We start from the raw sequence: 27,017 nt of genomic DNA, 5'->3' as shown, positions 1-27,017 counted from the left end.
GGAATTGAGAGTGAGGGTTTTAAGGTCTTTATATAGGCCTAAAATTGATGAACATAGCCCCAGGGCCAAGGTATACTTAGGTTATAACCAAATCGGGTCTATTTCGATCCAACGGAGTGCTTCTGGTGGTCCCTTTTTCACGTGCGGTTGGACTTAAGCTCACTGACCATGGATCTAGGTCAAGCTGCGTTTTTGTACCGATTGGATTTACAGATCAGCCGTGGCGTACCAATCTCAATTCAACGGTCACCGAAACTCGATCAGGTCCACAAGCACTATGACATGCCTGGGCCATCTTCCCTGATCCGAGGGTAAATTTGGGTCAGAATCCAATGTTCAGATTGCTTAAAATCGTCGCGCAAGTGACACGACTCAGATTTCATAAATTTATATTTAATTTCTCACCTTTCTCACCCTCTTTACTCCGGACTCAAGTAAATCGACTTAGGACATCATCTGATCTTGATTTTTGAGGTGATGGTCAAGCCCAACAAGGTGATCATAAATGTCTAAGATCATCGCTATTGGACTTTCGACGCGCGGTCCAGGTTCGATACAAAGTTTCCAAGTACTCCCGAGAGCATATGGATTTAGCGTTGAATCTTAGATTTCAGGGTAACATAGCGCTAACGATTCTACAGGTTTTGAGTCTTGCAGATCAAATTTAAAGTGATTTGTGCTAATTTCACAAGCAATCGAGTTTAACGCTAATTAACCCACATTTAACTTCTCAAGAATTTGAGGTAGTACTCGGGTCTTTACATGTCTAGAAGAGCAAAGGAACTACTTCAGTTGGTTCACAATGATATTTGTGGACCACTTAAAATACCTTCTCTTGGAGGTAATAAATACTTTAATACCTTCATTGATGATTTTAGCAGAAAACTTTGAGTGTATTGTATCAAAGAAAAATCTTCCACTTTCACTATCTTTTAAATTTTCAAAGCTCGTGTTGAAGTTGAAAGTGGTCACAAAATAGATCTGACAGGGAACATGGCATTAAGTAATAACATACTGCAGCTTACACACCACAATAGAATGGAATTGCGGAATGGAAGAACCGCACCATTCTCAACATGACGAGGACCATGTTGAAGGAGAAAGGCCTGCCAAAGAGCTTCTGGGCGGAGGCAATTGCATGTACTGCCTACCTGCTCAATCGGTGTCCAACCAAGAGCGTCAGAAACATGACACCATAGGATGCATGAAGTGGCTACAAACTGAGCGTGGTGACCTAAGGATCTTTGGGTGTGTCGCCTACACTCAAATTCCAGAAGCAAGAAGAAGGAAGCTTGATGATTGGGGCGAAAAATGTATCTTCATCGGCTACAGTGAAAGATCTAAAGCCTACAAGCTCTACAATCCACTAACCAATAAAGTAGTTGTGAGTAAAGATGTGGTCTCTAGTGAGGAAAAAGCTTGAAAATGGAACGATGAAGAATCGACCAAAGATATTCTAGTCGAAACAGAAGAACATGAAGAAAGGCATGACTGTCAAGAGCAAACGCCCGCAACACCTTCTTTGGCCACATCATCAGTACACAGAAGTCCAGGAGTACATTCCATCACTCCTAAAAGCACTCCATCAAGTCAAAATTTGGCTAGCTAGTCCTCACCCATGGCACCTATAAAAATGAAAAGCTTAAGCGACATCTATGAGCAAATTGAAGAGGTCAATCTTTTCTGTCTGTTTGCATATCATGAGCCTTTGACATTTCAGGAGGCCATAAAAGAAGAATTTTCGAGAATTGCTATGAAAGAAGAAATTCCTGCCATTGAGAAAAATGACATATGGGAGCTGACTATGATTCCTAATGGCCAGAAAACTATTGGCGCCAAATGGGTGTAAAAAATCAAGCGAAATGCTGATGGTGAGATCGATCACTACAAGGCAAGGCTCATAGCAAAGGGCTATAAACAGAAGTACGGGGTGGACTATGAAGAAGTTTTCACTCCTGTTGCTCGTCTTGACACTGTGAGGATAATTATCTCCCTTGCAGCCCATCACAGTTGGATGATCTACCAATTGGATGTGAAATCTATATTCCTAAATGGATTTCTGGAAGAAGAGGTCTACGTTGACCAGCCTGAAGGCTTTGTTATGTAAGTAAAGGAACACAAGGTGCATCGACTAAAGAAAGGCCTCTATGGGTTGAAACAAGCTCTACGTGTTTGAAATACACGCATCGACAACCATCTTCAAGAGAACGGCTTTTCCCAATGTCCATATGAGCATGCAATTTACATCAAGAAGAATGCTCATGGTAATATGCTTATAGCATGCCTGTATGTTGAAGAAACAGCAGACCGATGTTTGATGAATTCAAGAAGACCATGTTTAAGGAGTTCGAGATGACCGACGGAGGTCTGATGTCCTTTTTTCTGGGCATTGAAGTGAAGCAACAACATGGTGGCATCTATATATCTCAGAAGAAGTATGCCAAGGAATTGCTTGAAAAGTTCAAGATGGCCGATTGCAATGCAGTAAACACGCCTGTAGCAACGGGCTTAAAACTGACAAAGGACGGAGAAGGAAGAAGCGTTGACTCGACTATGTTCAAGAGTCTGATTAGAAGCCTAAGGTACCTCACAATCATAAGGCCGGATGTCGTCTGCAGTGTTCGGCTTCTAAGTAGGTACATGGAAGCACCAAAAGAATCACATTGGCTAGACACAAAAAGAATCCTTAGGTATGTCAAAGGAACAATGGAATTTGGTCTTTTCTATCCATACGATGATGAAGCAATACTGTATGGATACTCAGACAGTGATTGGGGAGGTGACCAAGATGAAAGAAAGAGCACCATTGGCTATGTACTCTATCTTGGAACGACTGCTTTCATATGAAATTCGAAGAAGCAGAGTGTGGTCGCCCTGTCCACATGTGAAGTAGAGTACGTGGCATCATCGTCCACTGTCTATGAGGGAATTTGGTTGAGAAACCTACTAAAGGAGCTGAAGCGTCCGCAGGAAGAATCCACATCATATATGTGGATAACAAGTCGGCAATCGAGTTAGCCAAAAATCCGGTGTAGCATGGAAGAAGCAAACACATTGATACCCGATACCATTTTCTGAGAGATCATGTGAAGCAGAAAACAATGAAATTAGAATATTGTCATACTATGGAACAGGTGGCAGATATTTTTACAAAGACATTGCCGACAGATGCATTCAAACGACTAAGAACGATGCTCAGATTGAAGCCGGTTTTGGTTTGAAGGGGAGTGTTGGAGTTGTAAACCAAAACCCTGCATTTATTGTGACTATTCATCTTCCAAAGCATAGCAACACTTCCCATGAAGATGCTCTTGGAAGATGAAAATGCTTGTGTATTTTCTAGGAACATTTAAGTGTTAGAAGCTCCTAGCAGGGGCAGTTTTGTCTTTTCACCCTACATTCAAATGCCTATAAATTGGCATCTTGTGTATCCGTTTGAAGCAAGCAAAGCAATCAAGTCAGTAAGCTTGCAAGCAACAGTTAAGTAGCAAGGTCTCTTCTCATTTTTACGTGTCCAGTGAGTTCAAATCCATGACATAGATAAAGCCAAAGTGTAAGGCCCCCCTCTGCCAACAAAAATGTCATTGGAAAAACAAAAACAAGATAGCATGAAGATCCGTGCAATGTGTGAAATTTACCGAACTAATAATCCAAAATCCTAGAGACAACAAACATTTGCTAAATAATGATTTCAGTGAAGGGTGTGGAGGAAAGCACCCATATCTTTCTTTGTTTTGGTACACAGAAGCAAATACAAAAGAAACAGTTGAAACTTTTCATTGCACATGACACAAATAGAACAGCAAGCTTCAGGTACTGGCGAAACGGCCACTGAAAACAGGTGCAAATATAGAACCTTCTAGCTTTCTATATGTTGAAAACATGAGACACTTGGTAATTACCATAGTGACAAATCTGATTTCCAGTCAACTACTTGGGAATGAATCTCTCCGGATATTTACATTTTTTTTTTTTTTTTTTGGGTTTTTCTCAGTATACATGAATCCACTAAAAATAGTTAAAAAAATAGTAAAAATATAAATAGAACATATCAGAAATCTTAAATATTAATAATCATGATAGTTTCTGTCCATTGGAGATGTTTTTAAAATATATGGATATTATATAAGAGGGGAGTCCACTTCTGTCCATGTAATTTACAGGGAATTTGGTGAATGGAAGCAGCAGTTGCACATCTAAAGCAGAATGGGTGGAATCCTTCTTCCAGGCTGGATTGATGAAAAAACGTCCAACTCAGTGCCCCTGAATCTGATAGTATTTTCAAGAACGACTAATTCATAATGGATCATAATGGATGCCAACCAGATGATCAGTTCGGATAACCAAAAGGTGGGCCCCACTAGATGATATTTTCCCCTCTTTGATAAAAAGAGAAGTGGAAAACCAATAGTTCAAGAATCCTAACCTGAATCTCCTTCGCGACAAAATCAAAGAATTTATTCCCAGGAAGGTGCAAGAACTCCCCCCTCTCATCGCCCTCTTCCGCCCCTCTCGATGGTGCGTTCACGAGCTGCAGAACCAGTGAGCGCCACGTGCAGATGTTGGAGCCCCACAGCCGGAAATCTCTCCCCACCATAGCTGCTAAAACGCTGGATTTCCCGGTGCTCAGGCTCCCAACGACCGCCACCTGTGGCAGATCGATCGTCGATGAGCTGCCAAGCTGAGAGAAGATGTCTTGAAGCTTGTTGAGAATCAAAATCATGGCATGGCCAAGCGGATTTAAAGGAGGTACAGCTTGCTGAGAGAAGATGTCTTGAAACTTTTCAATTTCTTTAAAAATACAAAATCTCAATTTTTCTCAATATCTAAATTTTTTTAAACTTACGATTTTATTTTTTTAAAATATCACTTTTTTTTTTCAACATCTCAGTTTTTTTAAAATAACAATTCTTTTCAAAATCTTGATTTTTCTCAAACATTGTTAATTTTTTAAAACTTTTGAACTTTGTTTTTGAAAATCCCAAAATTTTTTTAACTCAATTCTTTTTTATTCCAAAATGTTAATTTTCCTTCAAAATCTACTTTTTTCAAAATTAACTTTATTCAAACTTCTCAAATTTTAAAAAAAAATTCTATTTATTTTTTTTTTCAAAATTTCAACTTTTTTTAAACCACAAATTTATTTTTTTATTTTTTATTTTTTCAAAATGTCATTTTTTCTCAAACATTATCAATTTTTTCTTTTTAAACTTGTCTACTTTTTTTTTTAATCATAATTTTTTCAAGATTTTCAATTTTCTTTTTCAAAATGTCATTTTTTAATGAAAATCTTGATTTATATAATTTCAGTTTTTTTCAAACTTCATATTTTAAATTTTTATTTTTTCAAATCCAATATTTTTCAAAACCTACGACTTAGGGACCCCCATGGATGCATGGTGGGATTTTTCATGCGATATTGCCAAACATTTAAAAAATGATTTTCATACTAAAAATCATAAATTTCACTTGATAAAAAATTGATGTATCCAATCAATTGATACAAAAAAAAAAAAATTTATAAATAGAAAAAATACTATTAAATCATTGAAATTCTATTAAAAATCACTTCATGGATTAAAATAAAGTACAATTTTGCGTAAATTCTATAAAAATAATAATAATTTTGAGGTTTGGAGACTAGGTATGATTTGCGACGAACATGGTCCATCACAAAAGAAAGTGAATGTTGAAGTTGGGTGTTTAGGGGAAATTTTTAAAGAACAAAATCCGTCGAAAAAACTTATTTTTCGATGGACAAAATCCTTTGCTAAAATAGTGACTTATCCGTTACAAGATAACATATTGCAATGGATTCCAATTTGTTAAAAAAACCCCACCTAAAAAATCTGTCCAAGTGGGACTTCATGAATTAGCGACAAACATTTTCTACTTTTACGATGGATATGGTCCATTGTAAAATATTTTGACAGACCAAATCTGTCATTAACCAAGATTTTTTGTGAGGAACTACGTCCATCGTAAACTATTATTTTTTTAAAAGCATTTTTACGTCATTTTTTCACTATTTTGACGCAATGCGGCCCTAGTGCGCGAGGTGAAAAATAATTAGTGACTAATTTATCGTCACGCCCCAAACTCGGGAACCCGACTCACAAAATTTTCGGTCGTCGAATCCGGTGCCAACAACCTCCGTAGTACCCCATTCTCGACTCCTAACTCCCATACGTCAGGTTCTGATCCTGGGATCCTACAAGGAGGATTTTGAGGGTCATTTTTTTAAAGGAGTATAATCACAACTGTACCCAAGTCTAAAACATCATCACCACATATCCGCTAATATAATATTTGAGAACAGTGTTGAAAGAGAAACACATCATATAACAAAATTCCAAAAGATCAGGCACATGCTCCTGTCTCAATGCTGTTGCGGTCTAGCATAACCTGTACGTAACGAACGTGCGTAAGCTTACTACAAAGCTTAGAGAGTGTATGTGTGTGCGTGCGTGCGTGCAATGCATGTGTCAAGCATACAAATGTCAGAGTAAGTGGAAATGATGGAAGGCTAAACTGGGAAGTCCATAAATGATGTTAGCCATACCAAGGCTATACAATGCAAGGCCTACATGGCCGAATGTCATATGCTAGAGATGCAACGCAAGCATGTCAATCCTCAACTAGTCCATGTATCAGTATGGTTCGTCATTCGAAACATCACCGGGGTCTAGTATACTCCAACACGGGCTGTCGCCCCATCACGCGCATGACCAGGTGAGTGTAAGAGACCTCATTTTCGCCTTGCCAGTGGTATGCCAATGCCCACACGGTTCATCAATAGTGAACCCATTTACGAGCTGCTCAAACTCAACCTATCTTATAGCCACCTATCCTCGGGCGGATAAGGTCACACCCTTTTCAACTAACCACAACACAGTGGGAGACACGCCCTACTGGTATTCGGCACTAGGGCGCTTATGTTATCCACTCAGTTTAGACATTGAAGCATCCTACTGGTACCACAAAGGTTTAGGGATTTTCACCCAAGGACATCTATAGCTCCCTAATGGTAGAACGAATATTTTCGGTATCCAATCTGGCCATCCACAATATGCCTGTGGAGGCCATAACCCTGATGTAGTTAGGGCATAAAGTATCGTGACATACAAGATGCGAAATGCATGAGTCATATCATCCAAGTCATACATCAAACCTGCACGTACCATGCGATCATGTGGGGCAACCCTATCTCATATGGAGTCCCTTAAGTATCTCAACCCAATGCCATATGCTATGATTAATCACCACCCACAACATGCATACAAATTATGTATATGGGCATATGTCTGGACATGATGTCATTATACTAAGCATGTTCTTAGTGTGTCCTACCAGGCCAAGTACACTAGCATGTTATCAGACATATCAGACAATAATCGGCCTTAATCGGCACATCATATACAAAGAGTGGGAATTGAACGACATGCCCAACTAGAAATATAGAAGTCTATGTGGTATGACCCACGTTAGACTAACATCAGCTCCTCATGTAGCCTGCAAGGCATGAATAATATATATTATTATATATATATATATATATATATAACAAGGCGGGGTCCACTGGGAGTGACCCGGATGTATACCCACATGTGAAACACATGTGTCACTACGTTGCCAATCCATCTGAGCACATGGCCCATTATTGATGTCCCGAAATAATCAAATTGTCAATGACAACACTATAATTACTTTAATAGAATGATTTGCATCATCTGATCATTGCTAACATAAATTGATGGTTACAAATAATTGGTTAGTCATTAGGATATGATCCTATGCTCGTGGCCCATCTTAGTCTTGAGACTTCATCAGTTCAAGCAAAGTATATGTTTAAATGGATTTAATAAAACCATGGTTTCGACATTCACATCAAGTAATTTAAGAATTTGAATCTAAGATGTCAAACATAACCAAAGACCCGAGGGATCTCGATTCCAGGGATTCCTAAGTCCAAGGGATCCCAAAACTAGGGATTCCCAAGTCCAAGGGATCTTAAAACCAAGAAATCTCAAGTCCAAGAGGTTTTTACCCCCACATTACCCTATGGCGCGGCCCACCTGAGATCTAGGTCAACCTGAGTTTTGGGCCCATGGCCTAACATGGTTTGATAAGATAGATGAATGGAGTGGATATGATACATACATCATGTAGGGTCCCATGTGTGAGGGCAGCCCAAGGAAGGTTCCTCCCTCATGTCACTGGGCAATAATGCCTAGTGACACCTCTCTTTTTCTTTGTCTCTCTTTTTTTTTTACACTATTGGTGTGGGCCCCAGGTGGATCTTCTACTCCATTCACTGTGTAGTCCATCTCGAGCATGTCTAATGGGCTCTGATTCATGTTAATTTGGACGAACAGAGACTCCACAGTGGGCCTTAGAAGATTTCAATGACAATGATTCGTTTCCCTCATTACGGTCCACTTGAGACCCGAATCTATCTCATCTTTTGGCTCATGGCCTAAAATGATCTCGAAAAGTCGGTGGACGATGTGGATTTTATATAAACATCAGAATAGGGTCCCACTTATGAGACCCAAAATTGGCTATGAATGGGATACCACCCACGTGCATGGCATTCATATATATATATATATATATATATAATTATATTTGTTATTTGTTTTGCATATAGTATTAAGGTGGGCCTTAAGTGGATAATCTAATCCGTTCACCATCTTAGCCAGCTTGAGTGGAGTCCAATAAACTCTGGTTCAAGATATTTGGATGATCAAGGACTCCAAAGCGGGCCCTAGAGTGTTTCAACAAATGGGCATTAATACCCTTAGTACGGCCCACTCGAGACTCATATTTGCCTCAAAATTTAGCACATGGCTTAAAATTATATGAAGAAGATGGTGGACGGTGTGGATTAAAAAAATTCATCATGGTGGGGTCCACGTGTGGGGCAGCCCAAATAGTCTTCCACCCTCACGTCAGTGGGCAATAATGCCCAGTGACGCTTTTGTTGTTTTTCTTTCTTTCTTTATTATTATTATTATTATTTTATTTTCTACTATATGGGGTCCACTAGTGGATAATCCATTTCGTCCATTATATCAATCAACTCTCCATGGACCGAAGGAGTCCAATGATGGGAAGGTCCACCACCTACACACACAACAGTTAGCCTTAGAAAGTTCCAATAGTGGGACTTTGTTTCCCTTGGTGCGGTCCACTAGGAACTCGGATCTATCTCATTTTTCGTCTCATAGCCTAAAATGACATGGAGAAGGTGATAGACGGTGTGGATTAAATAAATACATCAAGGTGGGGTCCATGGTTGGGATGTCCCTACCCCACTTCCACATGGTTGACGTGAGGGGCTACTCCCACTCCCACAATCGGTTGTGGTGTGGTCCACCTAATGGTTGGATTGGCTAGATTTTTGGGATCCAAGGCTAAAATGAGCCAGCAGATAGATGGATGGTGTGGATCTAAGAAATACATCAATATGGGTCCCACGAGTGAAAACTCAATCCAAACTTCCCATGCAAAGTAAGAAATCACGTGGGTAACCTAACCCCCTTAGTATTTGTGGAATGGCCCACCTGGTATTCAGATTAGCTTCATTTTTTAGCTCAATGCCTAAAATAAAAAGGGGAAATCCGGTGGAGAGTGTGGATGACACACACACACACACACACACACATCATGATGGGGCCCATGAGAGAAGACCATATAGTGGCTTTGGAAGGTAAATGGTGCCAGTGACATGTCTCTGGAGATTGTTGCATCCAGGGACGATAGTGCGACTACCCCTCTCCCTCTCTTGTATTTTAAGGGTGAAGTAGGGCCCACCTAGGAAATCCACTTCATCTATTTGAATGTCCAACTCATGGTGGGGCCAAGAAGCTTTGATCACATCTATTTTTTGTATATTTTCACCAAGTATGCTTACACAATCAATTGGTTTAAATAGAAAATAAATATCAGAGTGGGTCACACAAGGTGGTCCATGCCATGATAGCATGCAGGACATGCTCTCCAATAGCGTGGCCCACTTGTGGGTCCCGTAACACTAGGAAAATAAAAAAGAAAGGGAAAGGAAGGGAAATAGATCTGGCCATTGGGGTGACCCCACCACTATAGGGTCCACCACATACTCAATAATGATTAAGGTGGGTCCCACCCTTATGGGCCCACCAAAATAGAAAAATCACAAAGAAGGGGAGGGTTTTGACCCTCCCATGCACTCACTTAGAAGAATGGACGGTTGGATTGGCTTGAATCGGCGATCGGATGGTCCACAAGCTCCTCTCCACCCATAACCTCCTCTAATCACTCTTTTCTCTATTCTCTTACTCTTACTCTCTTGATCTTTCCTAATACTCTCATAAGCTCTCTTTCTTTTCTCTCAATATCTCCCTAATCTTTTTTCTTTTCTCTCTTTCTCTCTTAATTTCTCCCTAATCTTTCTAATATTTTTTCTCTCTCTCTTAATCCCTCTCTACTCTTACTAGGAAATGGTAAAATTGAGAGGGAGATAGGGAGTTATTATGGTAGAGATTTTAGGATAGAGAGGGAATAAGGGTAAGATGAAAGGGTAAAATGGGGAGAAAAAGAATAAAAGAATGATGGATGGCATAGGTAGGGGTATGGGTTGTATAAGAATGGCATGCGTTTGTTTGACTAATGGTGAGAGAGTGACATGAGCGATGGATGGCTTGATTGATGGATTTGACAACATGGGGATTTGTACAAGAGGGGCCCGCATGCATTGCACAGCCCATATCAGATTATGCCAAAATTGTAACTTCTAATCTAAGGGTCGAAATGGGGCGTGCCATGCAGTGTTGGAATTGTAGCACCCGCACGGTCGCTAAGGTATAAGTCTCAGGGTATCGCGGTACAAAAGTAGTGTAATAATCAAAACTCATCGATTTAGTCTGTTAGGAACATATTGTTGTTTAAGTAGAAGTTTATGAAAGGTCTCGGGAGGTTACGAGTCTTATATTTATTACGTGAGCAAAGCTATGGTCGAAGTAAAGACACGATATCCAAATATAGAGAAGTTAGCGTTAGCACTGATCACATCATTTCGATGCCTCTGACCTTACTTCCAAGCACATACCATCATGGCCTAATCAATTAACCACTCTACCAATTACTACAGAAATCAGAGATGTCAGGGTGACTAACGAAATGGGCAATCAAGTTAGACGAGTTCAACATCATATATAAACCAAGAACGACGATTAAAGGTCAGGCTGTCACCGATTTCATCACTGAATTCACTTACCCCACTCATTAGTAGCAAACAGAGGCCAAGTAGAACATCGAATTACAGGATTAGAGCCTCCATGTGGATGGGTCATCCAATTCTCAGGAAAGCGAAGCGGGACTGATCCTCGTCGCACCTGACTAGTTCAATATAGAGTATGCTTTAAGGTTCAGGTTGTCGGCTTCCAACAATGAAGAAAAATATGAGGCACTCCTCACCGGGATCAGGCTAGCCAAAGCAATGGGATCCCAAGCATTGAAAATCCACAGTGATTCCCTACTAGTAGTAAACTAGGTCACTACAGAATATCAGGTTAGAGGAGAGAAAATGATTTCCTCTCTACAGAAGTTTAGTGACTTGCTTAAAGAATTCAACAAGCATGAGGACATACTGATCCCCATGTCGAAAATTTTTGAAGCTGATGCCCTAACTAAATTAGCCTTGACGGTCGACGACGACCTCGCTAGGACTGTGTCAATCAAATTCCTGCCTGAGCCAAGCATCAACCAACTCGACCAAAAAGAAGCCCTCCTGATAAATCAACCGGTAAGCTGGATGGACCCATTTGGACACCATTTGCAACAGGGTGAGCTACCCAAGGACAAGCTAGAAGCTCAAAAAATCAAGTATAGGTCCGCTCGGTACATGATCTTGGGAGATATCATGTATAGAAGAGGGTTCTCCTTGCCATATCTAAGAAGCTTACGACATGATGAGATTGAATATGTACTAAGGGAGGTCCATGAAGGCATCTAAGGAAACCATTCGGGAGGAAGGGCCCTGCCCTATAAGGTACTCCGGTAGGGATATTATTGGCCCACCATCCATGAAGATGCAAGGCAGTATAAGAGGAGATACAACAAATGCCAGTGCTTCGTTGTAGTGTTGCAACAACCACTCGAGCAAACGACCCCGATGAGTAGGTCATGGCCCTTTGCACAGTGGGGACTTAATATCATAGGGTCGCTGCTACTGGGTAGGGGACAAACCAAATTTGTCATTGTTAGAGTCGACTACTTCACCAAGTGGGTAGAGGTCGAGCCCCTAGGAAGGATTACTAAACAAAAGATCACCAACTTCATCTGGAAAGATATCATTTATAGATTTGGTATCCCCCACACTAGTGTTACTGACAATTGTAGGAAGTTCGACAGTGCTCGTTTTCGAGGATTATGTAAAAAGCTCGGCATTCGCAACACCTTCACTCCACCTAGGCACCCCCAGGCTAACAACAGGTGGAAGCTATAAATAAAATCATAAAAACCCACTTAAAAACCAAGCTTGAGAAATTCAAGGGAGTCTAAGCTAAATTGAGTTGTTCGACATGGAAGAAAACGATGAGCAATTGTCATTGAGTCTGGATCTGATTGAAGAACTAGGTGCTGCCTACCAGCATAGGGTTGCTGGGCATTACAATATGAGGGTTAAAGTACGTAAATTCCAAGTAGAGGACTTAGTACTCCAAGAAATTTTCTAGAGCACCAAGGAGTTTGACTCGGGAGCCCTAGGACTGAACTAGGAAGGACCATACAGGGTAGCTAGTATGGTCCACCTGGGGACATACCAACTAGAAGGCATGTAGGGCTAACTCTTACCCCATCCATGGAATGTCGAACACCCAAAAACCTACTATCAGTAAGAACGAACCTAAGGAAAACCTACAATGCATCGACAGCTCACCTCAAGTGCAAGATACCTACCAACAAATGAGTGCTACATGTAAAAGATTCCCCTTATGAATAAAAAGGTAAAAGCCTTTTTTTTATTCCAATAAATTTGTGCACTCGACAATTGTCCAACCAGAGCTCACATACCCAACCATAAAGATTATGAAATTTATTTGTTAAGTTGACTAATCCAATTATTCATTTACTAAGTAAGCATGCACGATCATCAAAAAACAAAACACAGAGCTAGGTGTTTAAACCAGAAACGAAAAATATTTGATTTGGGGAATTATCTTACTTAATAGTAACAAAGAGAAAGAATGGGGAGAATAATCATCATGTTTATTCATTCTGAATTCATTTACATCCTCTTGATCCTTTGATTCTAGGATAGAGTTTTTATAATCAAAAGTATAAGTATTGAATAAATTCAAATAAAAATTTCAACATCGTTTTGGCTCATATCATTCATATCTCCATCAGAGATGAGTTGTGCGGATCTTCATTACACATGCATCTTCCTTCATCGATATGGTAAAAGAATCCCAGGAATCTCTAAAGGATCTTAGAATGACCCGAGGACTTTTAAAAGATTAATATGATATTGCCTCATAGGGTACCCATGCAACTCCTTCATGAGTTGGGTGGATCAAGAAGTTGCGCGGGCTCACACAACTCGCAAAGAGTAGTGTGCACAGACCGTCTTCCCTCTCTCTCTTTCTTCTCTCTCCAATACCTGTCAAAGGTACTGGTCTTCTTGAAATTTGATCCCTCAAATGAGGGGGTAGGGGGTATTTATAGGCTCTCGCACATGTGGGTCCTCGAATCCCATGCTGTGAACCCCACTTAACATCTTCAATCCAACCATTCCTCATGAGAGTAGCACGGGATGGCGCAACTATGATGAGTTGCGCAGTCCCGCGTAACTCAGGTTCCAACGCAACTTGCTCCTAGTGCAACTCAAAATCTGTGCAACTCAGCTTCTCTCTCTCTCTCTTATACTTTACTTCAGTCTTCAATCTTCCTTCTTTGATTCCTTTCCTTAACCAAATTTTATGCTCCAACAAATGCCCCCTTATCCGAGATTTAACTAGTTATCAAGTCAATTTGAAGGATCAAAAGTCCTTGCTTGTAATCCGAGTTGCGCGGCTCCGCACAACTCATAAACAGTTCCCACTAGCTATAAATATTGAACTCCCTAATCATTTATTCACTTTCAAAATTTTTCCTTCAGTCTGGACCCTTTTCTGCGTAACTCTCCATCCATGCTACTCAACCCATCACGTAACTTAGAATCCGCACTACTTGGCCTGTCGCGCTACTTCAAATCTACGCAACTTAGTGTTCACATAACTCTCCTGCACTTAGTGTAAAATTCCCTTTTCTAAAACTCTGCCTAATTTTTAAACTTTCCAGACTTAGCCAATTCTCTGATCCTTCCATAATGGCTCGTATAAAGAGAATATATCGCCTTATAGAACCACCAACTGATTAACCCTCTCATGCTAGTCCTCCAAGTTCCTCCCAAATTCCTGAATCTCCTCCTCCAGTTCCCACATCTTCTTCCTCAGCTCCTATACCTTCTACAATTCCCGAACCTTCTCCTTCCCCTCTTACTCATGAAGAACGACCAAGGAAAAGAATCAAAGTAACCAAGAAGCAACCTATGAAAAGGCCGAGCTAAATGTCCTAGAGGGGGGGGGGGGCAAATAGTACAATGCCAAATTTAAAAATAAAGTGCGGAAATAAAGACTTAATAAGCAGTTGATAGCATAATATAAGCAACCTCTAAAATCCAGTATTGAGAGGTTGATACAAACTTGGTTCTAAGGACAACCTGACACCAAAAACCTACGGTTTATGGCAGGACAACTTTACTAGAACGTGGGTGAGTATTAAAAACTCAAACTCAAATGGAGGTGAAAGAAATAAGAACTAATTTATTACAACATTCACCACACAATGCTTGATAAAAAAAGATTACAACATTCACATCCACAAATACATCCCACGATCTTAAACCATAAAATGATAAAGAAATAAATCAAACACCCACCAAACACCTGAGAATTATAGTGGTTTGTGTGTGTACACCAACTGTCTGAAAACAGCCACACAATTACTCTACTCCTAATATCCACTCCCTTGGGATATTAGCGTTCACTAATCAAATAGGTTTTTCAAGGTTCACCTAAAACCTTCACAATTGTATTTTAAGTGGGCTCACACAATCACAACCCCACACTCTGAGATTTTTTGGTTGATCTTAGAAAAAACCAAATGAGATTTTTTGGTTTATCTCATAAACCAAACAAACTGGAATTATAGAAAAGGAAACACTTATCTATATGAAGATTCTGAAGTAGCCCGGTAGAACCAACTTGATGACGACGTAGATGTTCAAAGTTCAGTCCCACAAGTGTATAGAGTTCTAGGTCTAGATGATTTTTAATTTAAATCAACCTGGGCTAGCTTGATTTAATTTCGATCTCAAGAAAGGGTAAATCAAATGTCCCTTTTCAAAATCAGATTAGAATAGAGATCTAAAATCAAATAACAAGAGCTACTTATAAAGAATTTAAAATAAGCACAAAATAGCTTAGAATAAACACAAAATTATCTCAGAATGATTGCTTAAAAATAATTAGAATTGAATAGAAAACTTTGAAATTTGAGTGCTATTTATAGGTGAAAAATCTGTTCACTCAACTGGCCTTAGGTCCAACAGTTTTTCAAAAATTTTGGCGCGATAAGATTTGACAAGTGCTCGACTGGCCTTGTGGGTCCCACGACTAGTCGAGTAGCCTGCTCGACTGGTCGTGGACTCCACATAACTGGTCGAGTTGGACCAAAATGCTTGCTGTAATTTGACTCGAGCCTTGCACGATCGGTCAAGCACTATTCACTCGACTGGTCGAGCATATTCTAGGACTGGTCGAGGACTAAAAGAAAAATTTTGAAAAATTGTAACAAATCCTGGACTGGTCGTGAAAATACTAGGACTAGTCGAGCCAGTGCTAGGGTTAGTTGAAAAAATAACCTTTTAACCTATAAAATGACCGATACCAAGTACGAAATGAACGTAACATGCCCTAAGGTCAATCTAGGTCATTCATACCATACTTGTGAGATAGAACGTGTGAACCATCAGACTATCGATCACATCGACAACTTTAATTCTTACGATATTCAAAGCTTGAACTCAACATATTAAACTTAGTCTTCAATTAGGACTTAAGTTCTTGGACGTTTCCGGTTACAGAACTTGAAATGCAATGTTGCAATTGGCTTCTTGAAATTTCAGTCTTCAACCAACACTTGAAACTCATACACTTTCTTTAGCTTGAAGATCTCGGCAAGTTCGTCGTAGATATTGGCAAGATTGATTCAGCACGATCGTCGAAGATTCAAAGCAAATCAAAGCACAAGCTTGATACATAAAACACATAAGCATGACACAAACTCGAATTGGTTTGGCACACCAAAATTTGACTAAACTTAGGGTTTCCAACATAGCAATTTCAACCTGCCTATATAAAAGAACCCGTTCTACCAGTTCTTGATTTTTCTGATAGAATGAAGACACTTTCTTGGCCGATATGCCAAGCCATCATCGCCGGAGAGATACCCGAACCTCTGAAACAAGGCCGGGAAATTGACTGGGAAACATGGCTGAATTTAACAGCCAATCTTCGTATTGATATCACTTGATCTCCTATCAGAGAAGATACACTGCCGCCATCCTTCTCCAAGAAGAAGCAAAAGAAATCGAAAGACCAAGAGCTTTAGGAGAAAATTAATGAGCATAAGAAAAGAAAGCTTTCGAACACCTGGGATACTATAAAAGCTCAAGACGGTATGATAAAATTCAACAGCCCCTTCAGGAATGAGCTAATAGTAATCCCTTTCAACATTCGTCGTCATCTATCTATCCTTCAGAGCGAACCCCCAGATTGGACAACTTAAAGTAGAATGATGTATACATCAAACTGGTCCATGAAAGAACCCAGGATGCTAGAGGGTATTTTGTCAAAGAGAGGATCAAAATAGTAAGTCAGCAATATTCACCCTATGCGGTACCTCATTCCTTGCTACAACGCCCACAAATTGTTTCCCACAGCCTTCTATGAAACAGTACGTTAGCGCTTTAGAGATAGAAGATCGTTATGGGGAAATGAAGAATTCCGGACACGCGGTTTCTTATCCGCATGCAAATATTAAGCTGACTAGACTAAGGCCATCCTTAATAAACACTATGTTGCACTAATGGAAGTTGGCCTTTACGGAGCCATTGAAGCCACTTCTGAATTTTTTCACAAGGACCATATGGTATATAAGGGAGTCCTTAGCTATTGGTGTCCCACCACCAATTCCTTCCACCTACCTCTGGCGAGGTTAGCATCACCCCTTGGGACCTGCACAGAATGGCAGGACTACATATAACAGGTCACTTTTATGATGAATATATCCCCACGAATGAAGAGTTCTCACATTTCTCGCCTTCCAAAAGGCAGGCATAGTATATGATGCCTCAATCGAGCTCTTTAGAGAAATGTCCAAGTTTCCTGACATCAAGAAGATCCCCTAATTTCTCTGGCTAGCTCACTTTTCTCAGGAGTTACAATATAATTCTTTGCTTCGCATCATGACTTTATTCATTCCACCGATACTCATCGTATTTATACTTCTCTTCTTCTATTTGCAGATTTAAAAACAGTCATTCTGACGACTTGGAGAATGTTCACAACCCCAAGTGTAGGATCGCGATGTAGTAATAATCTCGGTGAGACCGAGGTCGAATTCACATGGACTATTCTCGTGAGTATTCTGAAAGTAACTAGAACTAGAACTAGAAGAAGATGTATATCTAAATCTGGAATATTTGAAAGTAATTGTGAGAAATTTAATGAAAAACTTAAGAAATTTAAAGGTGGGAAACTAGGGTTTCCAGGGATCCACTTGTAGAGATTAGGGATAACTATGCTTGATTCAAGTCACATGATTAGAATCGGAGTCCTATGCTACCTAATTGGAAGATGTCTCGGTAAAATCAAATCTGAACTTCCTTTGACCTAATTCTCAATGGAAGAGTGGTGTGAGAACTAGAAGTGATTCCATAAAAAAACCATGCCCATGAGATAATGGCTCACAATAGGATTTACCAATCCCACAATCAATCCGAGAGAATTGTAAAAGTTCGGGAGGATTCCATCATCCAACCATGCCCAACAGACGATGGTGAACAATAGGATTTCCTAGATTTACAATCTCAAAACATGAAAAGAACATACTCAAAGCTATCGCAAATCCATTATAATTTGAGTCACAACAAACCATTAAAAACTGAAAGTATTCCTTATAATCAAACTAGAATCAAAGTAAGTTCATCATAAACATGAATCAAAGGAATAAAAACATCCCATCACGCTACAAGCTTCACCTTTTAGCCCTAGCTAAGAGGTTTAGCCAACCATAGACATGATTGAACTAAAATCTCTAAAAGAAAACATGAAAAACTAAGGAATAAAGAAAGAAAAACCCTTGGCGATGGCTCTCCACCCTTGTGCTTTGCTCCTTCAAACCCTAGATGATCCGTAGGAGTGCCATAGAGACTCCTATTTATTTTATAGCACCTCCTTTCGCACCGACTTAGAAAAATCTAGAAATCGCCTCAAATTTACACAGCTTCGACATTATCTAAGGGTCTTCAATATGTCCTTTGATATTATCGTTAGGACTTCGATAGTATCGAAGATCAGTCTAGAATGTCCAGCGAGTTTGGCTAAAAATCTTAATTTCTTGATATTATCTATAGGTCTTTGATATGTCCCTTCGATATTATCTACCGGTCTTTGATATTATCAAAGGCCATTCTGACAGTTTTTCAGAATTAGACTTTTCTGGCCCCAGAATCTATTTTCAGGATGATTTTCAGGCTTCCTTATCTTCACTTCAATTCTTCGATTCTCTTTCTTCATTACTTAGTTTCCTTGGATCTTTGGCATGTGAAATTTTTAATCTTAGTCTCCTAAGATCCATCCCTTGACTTGGTGATTCTTGAGCATTAAATCCACGCTTTTAGCACTGTTTTCAATCTAAGCTCTTAAATTCACCTTGCAACACAAATATGAGTAAAATAGAACATTAAACATTATTATGTTCATAAAACCAAGATATAAATGGGGTCCAATATGTAATATTTGACCCTCAACACAATCCCCAAAGTATGCGAAAGATGAACCTTAATGTGCAATGTTCAAACCTTTTTCCGAAAATGATTTTTTGTGCAATCAAGTATGAATGAGTAAACTCAAGATGAGAAATTGAGATTTTGAAAACCTAGAGTTAAATCACATAAGCAATCAATCAGATAAGTCCTTTATCCATTAAATCAAAGCATAGTTCACATATCAAGTTTTTCAACGTGCTCAGTAAAAATACTATCTTTTCATAATGTTAGCCATGCTCATCACTTCAAGATTGGTTGAAAACACAAGTACTCATTCCGAACTTATCCCCTTTTCCTTCTTTTTCCAGTTTTTGATTTTATATCGATGATCATTTGTATTCATTCAATCTTCTTCAGACATTACATCCTTTTCAAAGACATTTTTCATTCCCCCTCAAAGGTGTTGTCCTTCTTCATTCTTTTTCAAACTTTACATTATTTTTGCATTCTTTTCTAGTCTTTTTCACCACACATGACCATTTTGTTAATCTCCTATTTTTTAACAAGTTCTTTCTTCTTTTAAGGTGGACAAAATTCTCTATACTCGGTTCTCAATATCTTTCAATGATCATCATACTAACAATCAGAAAATCTAGTACTAATCATAAAAAGCAATATAAATAACATAATATTCAAACTTACTCTTAATCAATTGATTGTAAGAACCATATTTGATAAATTACTTAGATGACTAGACTTCAGCAATTCAGAATTTAATCTCAATCTTATCATCATTCTCAAAACATTCTTAAATACACAACTTATTGCTTTCCAAACAGATAAACATTGAAAAATTTTCAAAAATTTTGTAAAATTTGCTCAAAACTGAGAAAACACTGACTAATTTACCTACTGTCCTACCCCAACCTAAAATCTACATTGTCTTCAATGTAAAAGAAATAAGCATGATTTGCAAAAGAGATAATGTAATTGAAGAAGAATTGATGGAAAGATAGTACCTGATGAAGGAAATTTGAAGCTTTTTTCAAAGGATCTTAGCGTGAAGGTGGGTTAGCACAAGAATTAATCAACCGAAAAAAAAACTATCCTAAAACAAGCGGAAAGCAAACTATCCTAAACAGCATAAAGCCGACTATCCTAAACATAACATGAAAGCAACAAACCTAACTATACCTCCGTCAGACTAGGAGATCAATCCTTGTAAACTGTTAGGCCTATATCCTAGCTCGTACCGTTCCTTAGACTTTTGCGGTCTACCCGGTCGAATTTTGGTGACCAGCGATGTGTAGATAGCATTTGTTCGTGACCCTAAGTCGTATCCTGTATTTCAGAGTCATCTCAACTCGAGACTTGTACCCTAATGACCCCGCCGTCGCCACGATTTCGATGACACATCTCGTGCACCGAGGCGATACCCAGGCCAGGAGATGTTGGCCCGCATTCAGTTTAAGGAATACGCTACGCAATTACAAAACCAAAGAGAAATCACATCAATTATGTCAAGTACATATCCCATCAATCACCTCAAGCAAGTACAACCACACCTCCCCTAAAGTTAACTCTCTCTCTCTCCACCCATCAAGTACACCCATCACACCCCACCATTCACCCATCCCTCTCTCTTCTCTCTCGCTCATTCTCCCAAGCAACCCCAAAGAAGAGAACCATCCAATCCCACCCTCTATAATCAATCTCAACTATTAAATCATGTTCCATTGGAGCTAAAGATGAGGAGAAGTCCAATAAGAAGCAAACGGTGGGTGTTCATAGTATTTGATCTCATTTTTTTATTTAGGGCCCACATGGTGGGACCCATCTTGATGTATGCATTGTATTGAGGGGCCCATACTGGTGGAGTCCCTCCGGTACTCCGATCTCTCTCTCTCTCTCTCTCCTTCTCTCTTCTCTCTCTCTCTTTTGATGTGTGTGGCCCACCGTCATGCACCCTACCATGAAGTATGTATTATATCCATGTCATCCATATGGGGCCCACCTTACTGGACCATCCAGCGGCAAGCCCGCTGGTCTGTCCATCTGGACAGGCCTAAATGAAGAGAAACCACAAATATCTGCCTGATCCAAAACTGTTGGTGGGTCCCACACATGTGGATCCCACCTCGTGCATGCGTTATATCTGGGCCATCCATCTACTAGACGGCCAGTAGCACCTGGCTGCTTTAATGACAACAAGTTCTATGGGTTTGACCTGGGGTACGTGTGATTATCCATGCCATCCATTGCCCAGACGTGGGGCCTCACCTTGATGGATGTGTTGTAATCCACACCGTCTGTCCGTTTGAACTGGACATGGGACCCCATCTCTGACGAGTTTAGTCCGCACCATCCATCCATTTTGAAATGGGACGTGGCCCACCATCACGTATGTGTTTTATTCATACCGACCATTTGTTTTGATGTGTGGGGCCCACCCACGTGTGCTGCCATGTGGGATGGGACCCACCTTGATGCATGCGATTTGTCCACACCATCCAGTAGTTATAGAGTTGCTTGATTAACGTCAGCAAGTTTTTATGGATCCCACCTTGATTGTGTTGTAGGCTGATCACAAGGTATGAGTTGTATCTAAACCGTCCATCTTTATGGGACCCACTACGATGTGGTGTTTTATTCAGGTCATCCAGACCGTCTAGCGTTTGGACGTGAACCACCATAATGTATTATTTCATCCACATCGTCCATCTATGTGGATCACCTTGATGGATGTGTTTTACATCCACGCTGTCCACATGGTCCCAAACGTTGGACGGCAGGACCCACCTTTACGTATGCATCATCCACACCATCCAAGGGGTCTGGACGGTGCTGGATCTGTTTGGCCGGTGCAGTGGTGCTTCACCCATGAGGAATGTGTTATATCTCACCGTCCATCCTTGTGGGGGCCTGCTATGTTGTATGTGGAAATTCACACCGTCCATTGGTAAGGACAGTGGGTCCCACATAGCAGCAGCACCTGCTGTAGTGGTGTCATCAAGTTCTGTAAACCACCTTGATGTATGTATTTTCAGCCTCGCTGTCCATTCCATTTACTGGACAGGTGTGACCCACCATGATGTATGCGTTGTATTCTCACCATCCAGATGGTGGGACCCATTTTGATGTACTTCACAGCCACGCTATCCATCTATTTTGGTTGCCATGTGAGGCCTACCATTGATGCATGTATTGTATATTTATGTCATTCATTTGTGAGGCCTACCATGATGTGTGTGTTACATGCACACTGTTCATCCACTTTTCTAGGCCCATTGGTGTGGCCCATTGATGCGGTCCACTTGTTGTATTTGAGGCTAATGGGCTGTGGCCGATTGTGATGTACTGAGGTCCATGGGTCATGGCCCATTGAGATGTATTAATGGCCCATGTGCAGGGCCTACCTATTATATATTTGAAGCCCATGCGATGAGGTCCATGTGTGTATTTAAGGCCCTTGTGTAGGGTCCACCTATTGTGTATTTGATAAGGCCCAATGAGATGTATTTTCAGTCCAGGTACACGGCCCATTGTGATGTATTTGTGGCCCAGTTGATAAGGCCCATATGACGAGGCCCGACGTGATGTATTTATGGACCATGTGTTGAGGCCCCTTGTGATGCATATGCGGCCCATGAGTGAGGCCCATAGTGATGTGTATTAGGCCCTTGTGTGAGACCATGGGCCTACTATATGTTTGGCCTTATAAGGGCCACTCCTTGGGAGTAATGTAACATCCTAAAAAAATCCATACAAAGACCTGAGTACAACCTCAGGCAGAACAACCCTAGAACTACAGCATGTCATATAATTTAGGTGGGATTTAGTTAAGTACTAAATAATTGGTGGATTAAGCTTGGGCAACCATTTTCATAAATGGGAAGGCCTAGAATCAAGAGTACCACTGACTCAATGTCATCTTAAGACCTAAGAGAAATCCCAAGGGCCTTCCGCTCTCAAGTGTAATTGAAACTCGGTAACGGACTTAGATCACACATCGGGGCTTCGATGACCGTGAAATTATAGGAAGATGTCTATCCTCTTGGTCTTGACAACCATCGCGGGAATCAAGCCCATATAGTGTCTAGAAACACCCAACTTGAGCCATGAGTGAAGTGCATGGGAAACACAAATATCTTTAGAAAATGAACTGAAACTTAAGTGAATTAGGCCGTTCGCTCTCACGCGAAGTTAAAGAATTCAGACCGTTAGTTTATGACCAAACGTCACCCATGGGGAAAGGAAATTTTCCTACACATGTCCGTACAACAGTGGCCCCGATTGAGCAAGTATGATCGTTGATCTGACACAAGTTCTCCATGATCGATCAGCTTATTCGATCATACCAAAATCATGCCCTAGCATGGATCCATTGTCAGGGAGCATACCCTATGACATAGATGAGTTGTGGCCTCTCTATGAGCCCTGTTCATCAGAAACAGTCGCCCACGGGGTATAAACAATGTATAAAGTGCCCCTGGGGCCATTTGCATCACTTATAAGCTTATAAATAGCCCTTATTTCTCTCCCTCACTCCCATATAGTAATTCTACAAAAACCCTAAGGGAGAGAGAGGAGAAAAGAGGACAAAAGAGGAAAGAGAGAAGAGAGATTTTGGGAGATCGCTGCAGGAATCCTCTCCCACTAATCCACGCACCAAATCTCCACACCGTTGCGCTACCAAATCTTTTTTGGTTATGATTTTGGGTAAGAATCCTAACCCTAATATCGTTGTAGAGATCTAGGATAGTTGTTCGTAAACCTAGCTAACCTGTTTCGTCATTTAGGTGGCCGACGTTCCATTTTCAGAAACGTTGAATTTGGACCGAGTCCGAGTCGAGCATTCCGAAGAAAGGTGCGGACTATAAACACTTAGGTTGGTGTTTATCAATGCTTCCATGTCAGCTAATGATTTATGTCTAACTTGATTGCTACTGTATTTTCTTAGATACGTCAATTTCTCTATGATATACACCTATAAACTATGATGAGTAAAAGATGCATCCCATGTGTTTGTTGAAATGTTTGAATGAGCATTTGAAATAATCTGTGCTTGTCATGATTATTGATCTAGGATTCATCATTGTTATATGAACGTTGATCTCTTTATATAAGGAATTAGTAAAACATATGTTGTAACTAAGCTAGTCTATGTGTTTGATGAATTGTTTGAATGAGAAATTGTTGATGATTTGCATTTACTATGAGTATTAAGATAAGATTCTTTATTACCTTATGCATACATATAATTTCCTTTATGTAATCATATTTTCCTCTATGTAATTAATTGATAAAATGCAAGTGTTTAGTAACATGATCGATGTGTTTTATGAAATGCCCAGACGAGGAATCTACTTGCATTAGTTGTTAAATGCTGAGATAAATATCACATATGTTTGTTAGCTGCATATGATTAGGATTGAGGCTACAATGTAGCCCAGCCAATCGGTAACAGTCCCTGTTCGGGTGGCTGAATTAGTCTCACCACATCGGGTAAACTCGATGAATCTGGGTCGCAGGACGATTGTCGATAGTGGTTAGGCCACGAGGGGTGTTTATGCACTCTATGTCGATTAATTCAGCATGTACCCATACCAATCAAGCTTGCCTAATAAACCAATTGACATATTGTGTGTTTACCATGTATGGACGTGACTATTTGAATCTAAGGTACCCCTCACCAATGTAAAGACCCACGTTAACCATGGTACCATGATCCGCTAAGACTCATGAGCTAGGCATGGTGTATTGGACATAGTGTTCGTGCTGTCGGCCTACCCTAGGGTGATGAACTTCCCCGTAGTGACCAATGAGCAACTAAAACTTGTGAGATGAGAATGGTGGTATGAGACACTGTGTTCGTGTTGTCGGCCTACGCTGGGGTGACGAGCCTCCCCTTAGTGACCGCAAGTATAAATTCTTGTAACTTGCCTATCGTATGTGTTTAATAGGAGTGACAACCCTATAACTTGCCTATCGTATGTGTTTAACTATGAGTGATAAACCTAGATGGATCCTTCGATTCAGGTCAATGATATAAAGGGAGGTAAGCTAGCTTCCCAAACTTGTTGTATGAATGTGCTTAATTAATGACTTGGCTAACACGACCATGCATCGCATTGCATTAGTTAGGATGTGCTTAAAAGGCATTGGAGTTGCTCCATTTTTAGGCAGTGTTATCATATGCGAAATAGGTTGTTGGAGCCGCTTGTGAGGGAACTTTGGTGTGAGGGCATACATCATTACTTGCACCCCATTCCTACATTAACAAGAGTAATTAGGAAGTGATTGTTATGTTTGCCTTATCATTACTGCTTTGATTGACTTGATAACATGTGTAACTTTTACCTTATAGAACTACTGAGTTGATCACTCACTCTCACTCTGGGATGGTGTTTTAGAACACCAACCGACTCTGATTTAGATGCAGGTGCAGGTGACGTCTATGCTATGGAATAGGACTTCTTGGATGAGGAGGAGAAATTCTCCTACTTCCAACTCTCAGGCGGGATGATGTAGACCTCGTGCCAATACACAGGGACTACTGGAACATCTGAGCTTAGTCGAACACTTTTACGTATTCAATTTATTTCTTTTGAAACAATACATGTATATATTGAACCCGGTTACGTACTCATACTCTGGAGGAAATTTGTGAAACACCTACATACTTAAATAGATATGTTTCAGACTTCCACTTGCCTAATTTAATTGTATCCAGAGTATGATATGATGTTTCAGTATATTCCCACTCATGCTTAACTCATTAATATGGATGAAATCTGAACATTATCATTCATAACGCATAAGTGATGTTTTAAATCTCGGGAGTAGAGCTTTGCCCGACCTTCAAAATTCAGGGCATTACATGTAATGTTGGTTAAATGTCCACATTGATGAGCGATGATGGTTAAATGTCCACATCGTGACCTTCCCTTAGGCCCTTTGTTAGGCCAATTCTGATTATTAAGGTCGATTCCGATTATCGAGGCCAATTTTGATTATCTAGGTCGATTCTGATTTTCTAGGCCGATTCTAATTGTCAAGGTTGATTCTGATTATCAAGGATGATTCTGATTGTCGATACCGATTATCCAGGCTGATTGTCGATACCGATTATCAACGCTAATTGTCGAGGCCGATTCCAATTGTCGAGGCTGATTCCAATTGTCAGGGCCAATTCTAATTATCGAGGCTGATTTTGATTATCGAGGCTAATTCCGATTATCAAGACAGATTCTGATTATCAAGGCCAATTCTGATTGTCGAGGTTGATTCTGATTGTTGAGGCCAATTCTGATTATCGAGGCCGATTCCGATTGTCGAGGTCGATTCCGATTGTAGAGGCTGATTGTCGAGATTAATTGTCGAGGCCGATTGTTGAGGCTAATTATTGATACCGTTATGAGTGTGTGATAGCATTGCATCATGATACATGCCCATATGCATCATGTGCATGTTTATTATGAGATGTGGTTGGCCATTACATATGTCATAGGGCAGGTTGTTTATGGGACTCCCTGATGGGTGGAGTTACCCCACATGAGTGCGCTATATGTATAGGATTGATGCATGGATGGACTGTGTGACTCATGCATCTCGCATTTTGGGATTTGACTACTATATGCCCTATCATCATCAGGGTCGTATCCTCCACAGGTATATCGTAGATGGCTAGATAGGACACCAAAAATCTGTTTTAGCATATGTGCGTCATAGATATCCCTGGGTGAAAATTCCTAAACCTCCGTGGGCAGGAGATGGTCCAATGTCTAAATGAGTGGTTATATTAGTGCCCGAGTGCTGAATACTAGTAGGTCGCGTCTCCCACTGTGACGTGGTCATTTGGAAGGGGGTGTGTCCTTATCTGCCCAATTCGTAATGGGTAAAACTAGGTTGAGTTTAACCAGCTCATAAATGGGTCCGCTAT

Source organism: Magnolia sinica, chromosome 3 (assembly GCF_029962835.1).
Source record: "Magnolia sinica isolate HGM2019 chromosome 3, MsV1, whole genome shotgun sequence".
NCBI classification, from domain to species: domain Eukaryota; kingdom Viridiplantae; phylum Streptophyta; class Magnoliopsida; order Magnoliales; family Magnoliaceae; genus Magnolia; species Magnolia sinica.
This window is presented reverse-complemented; position numbering follows the sequence as displayed.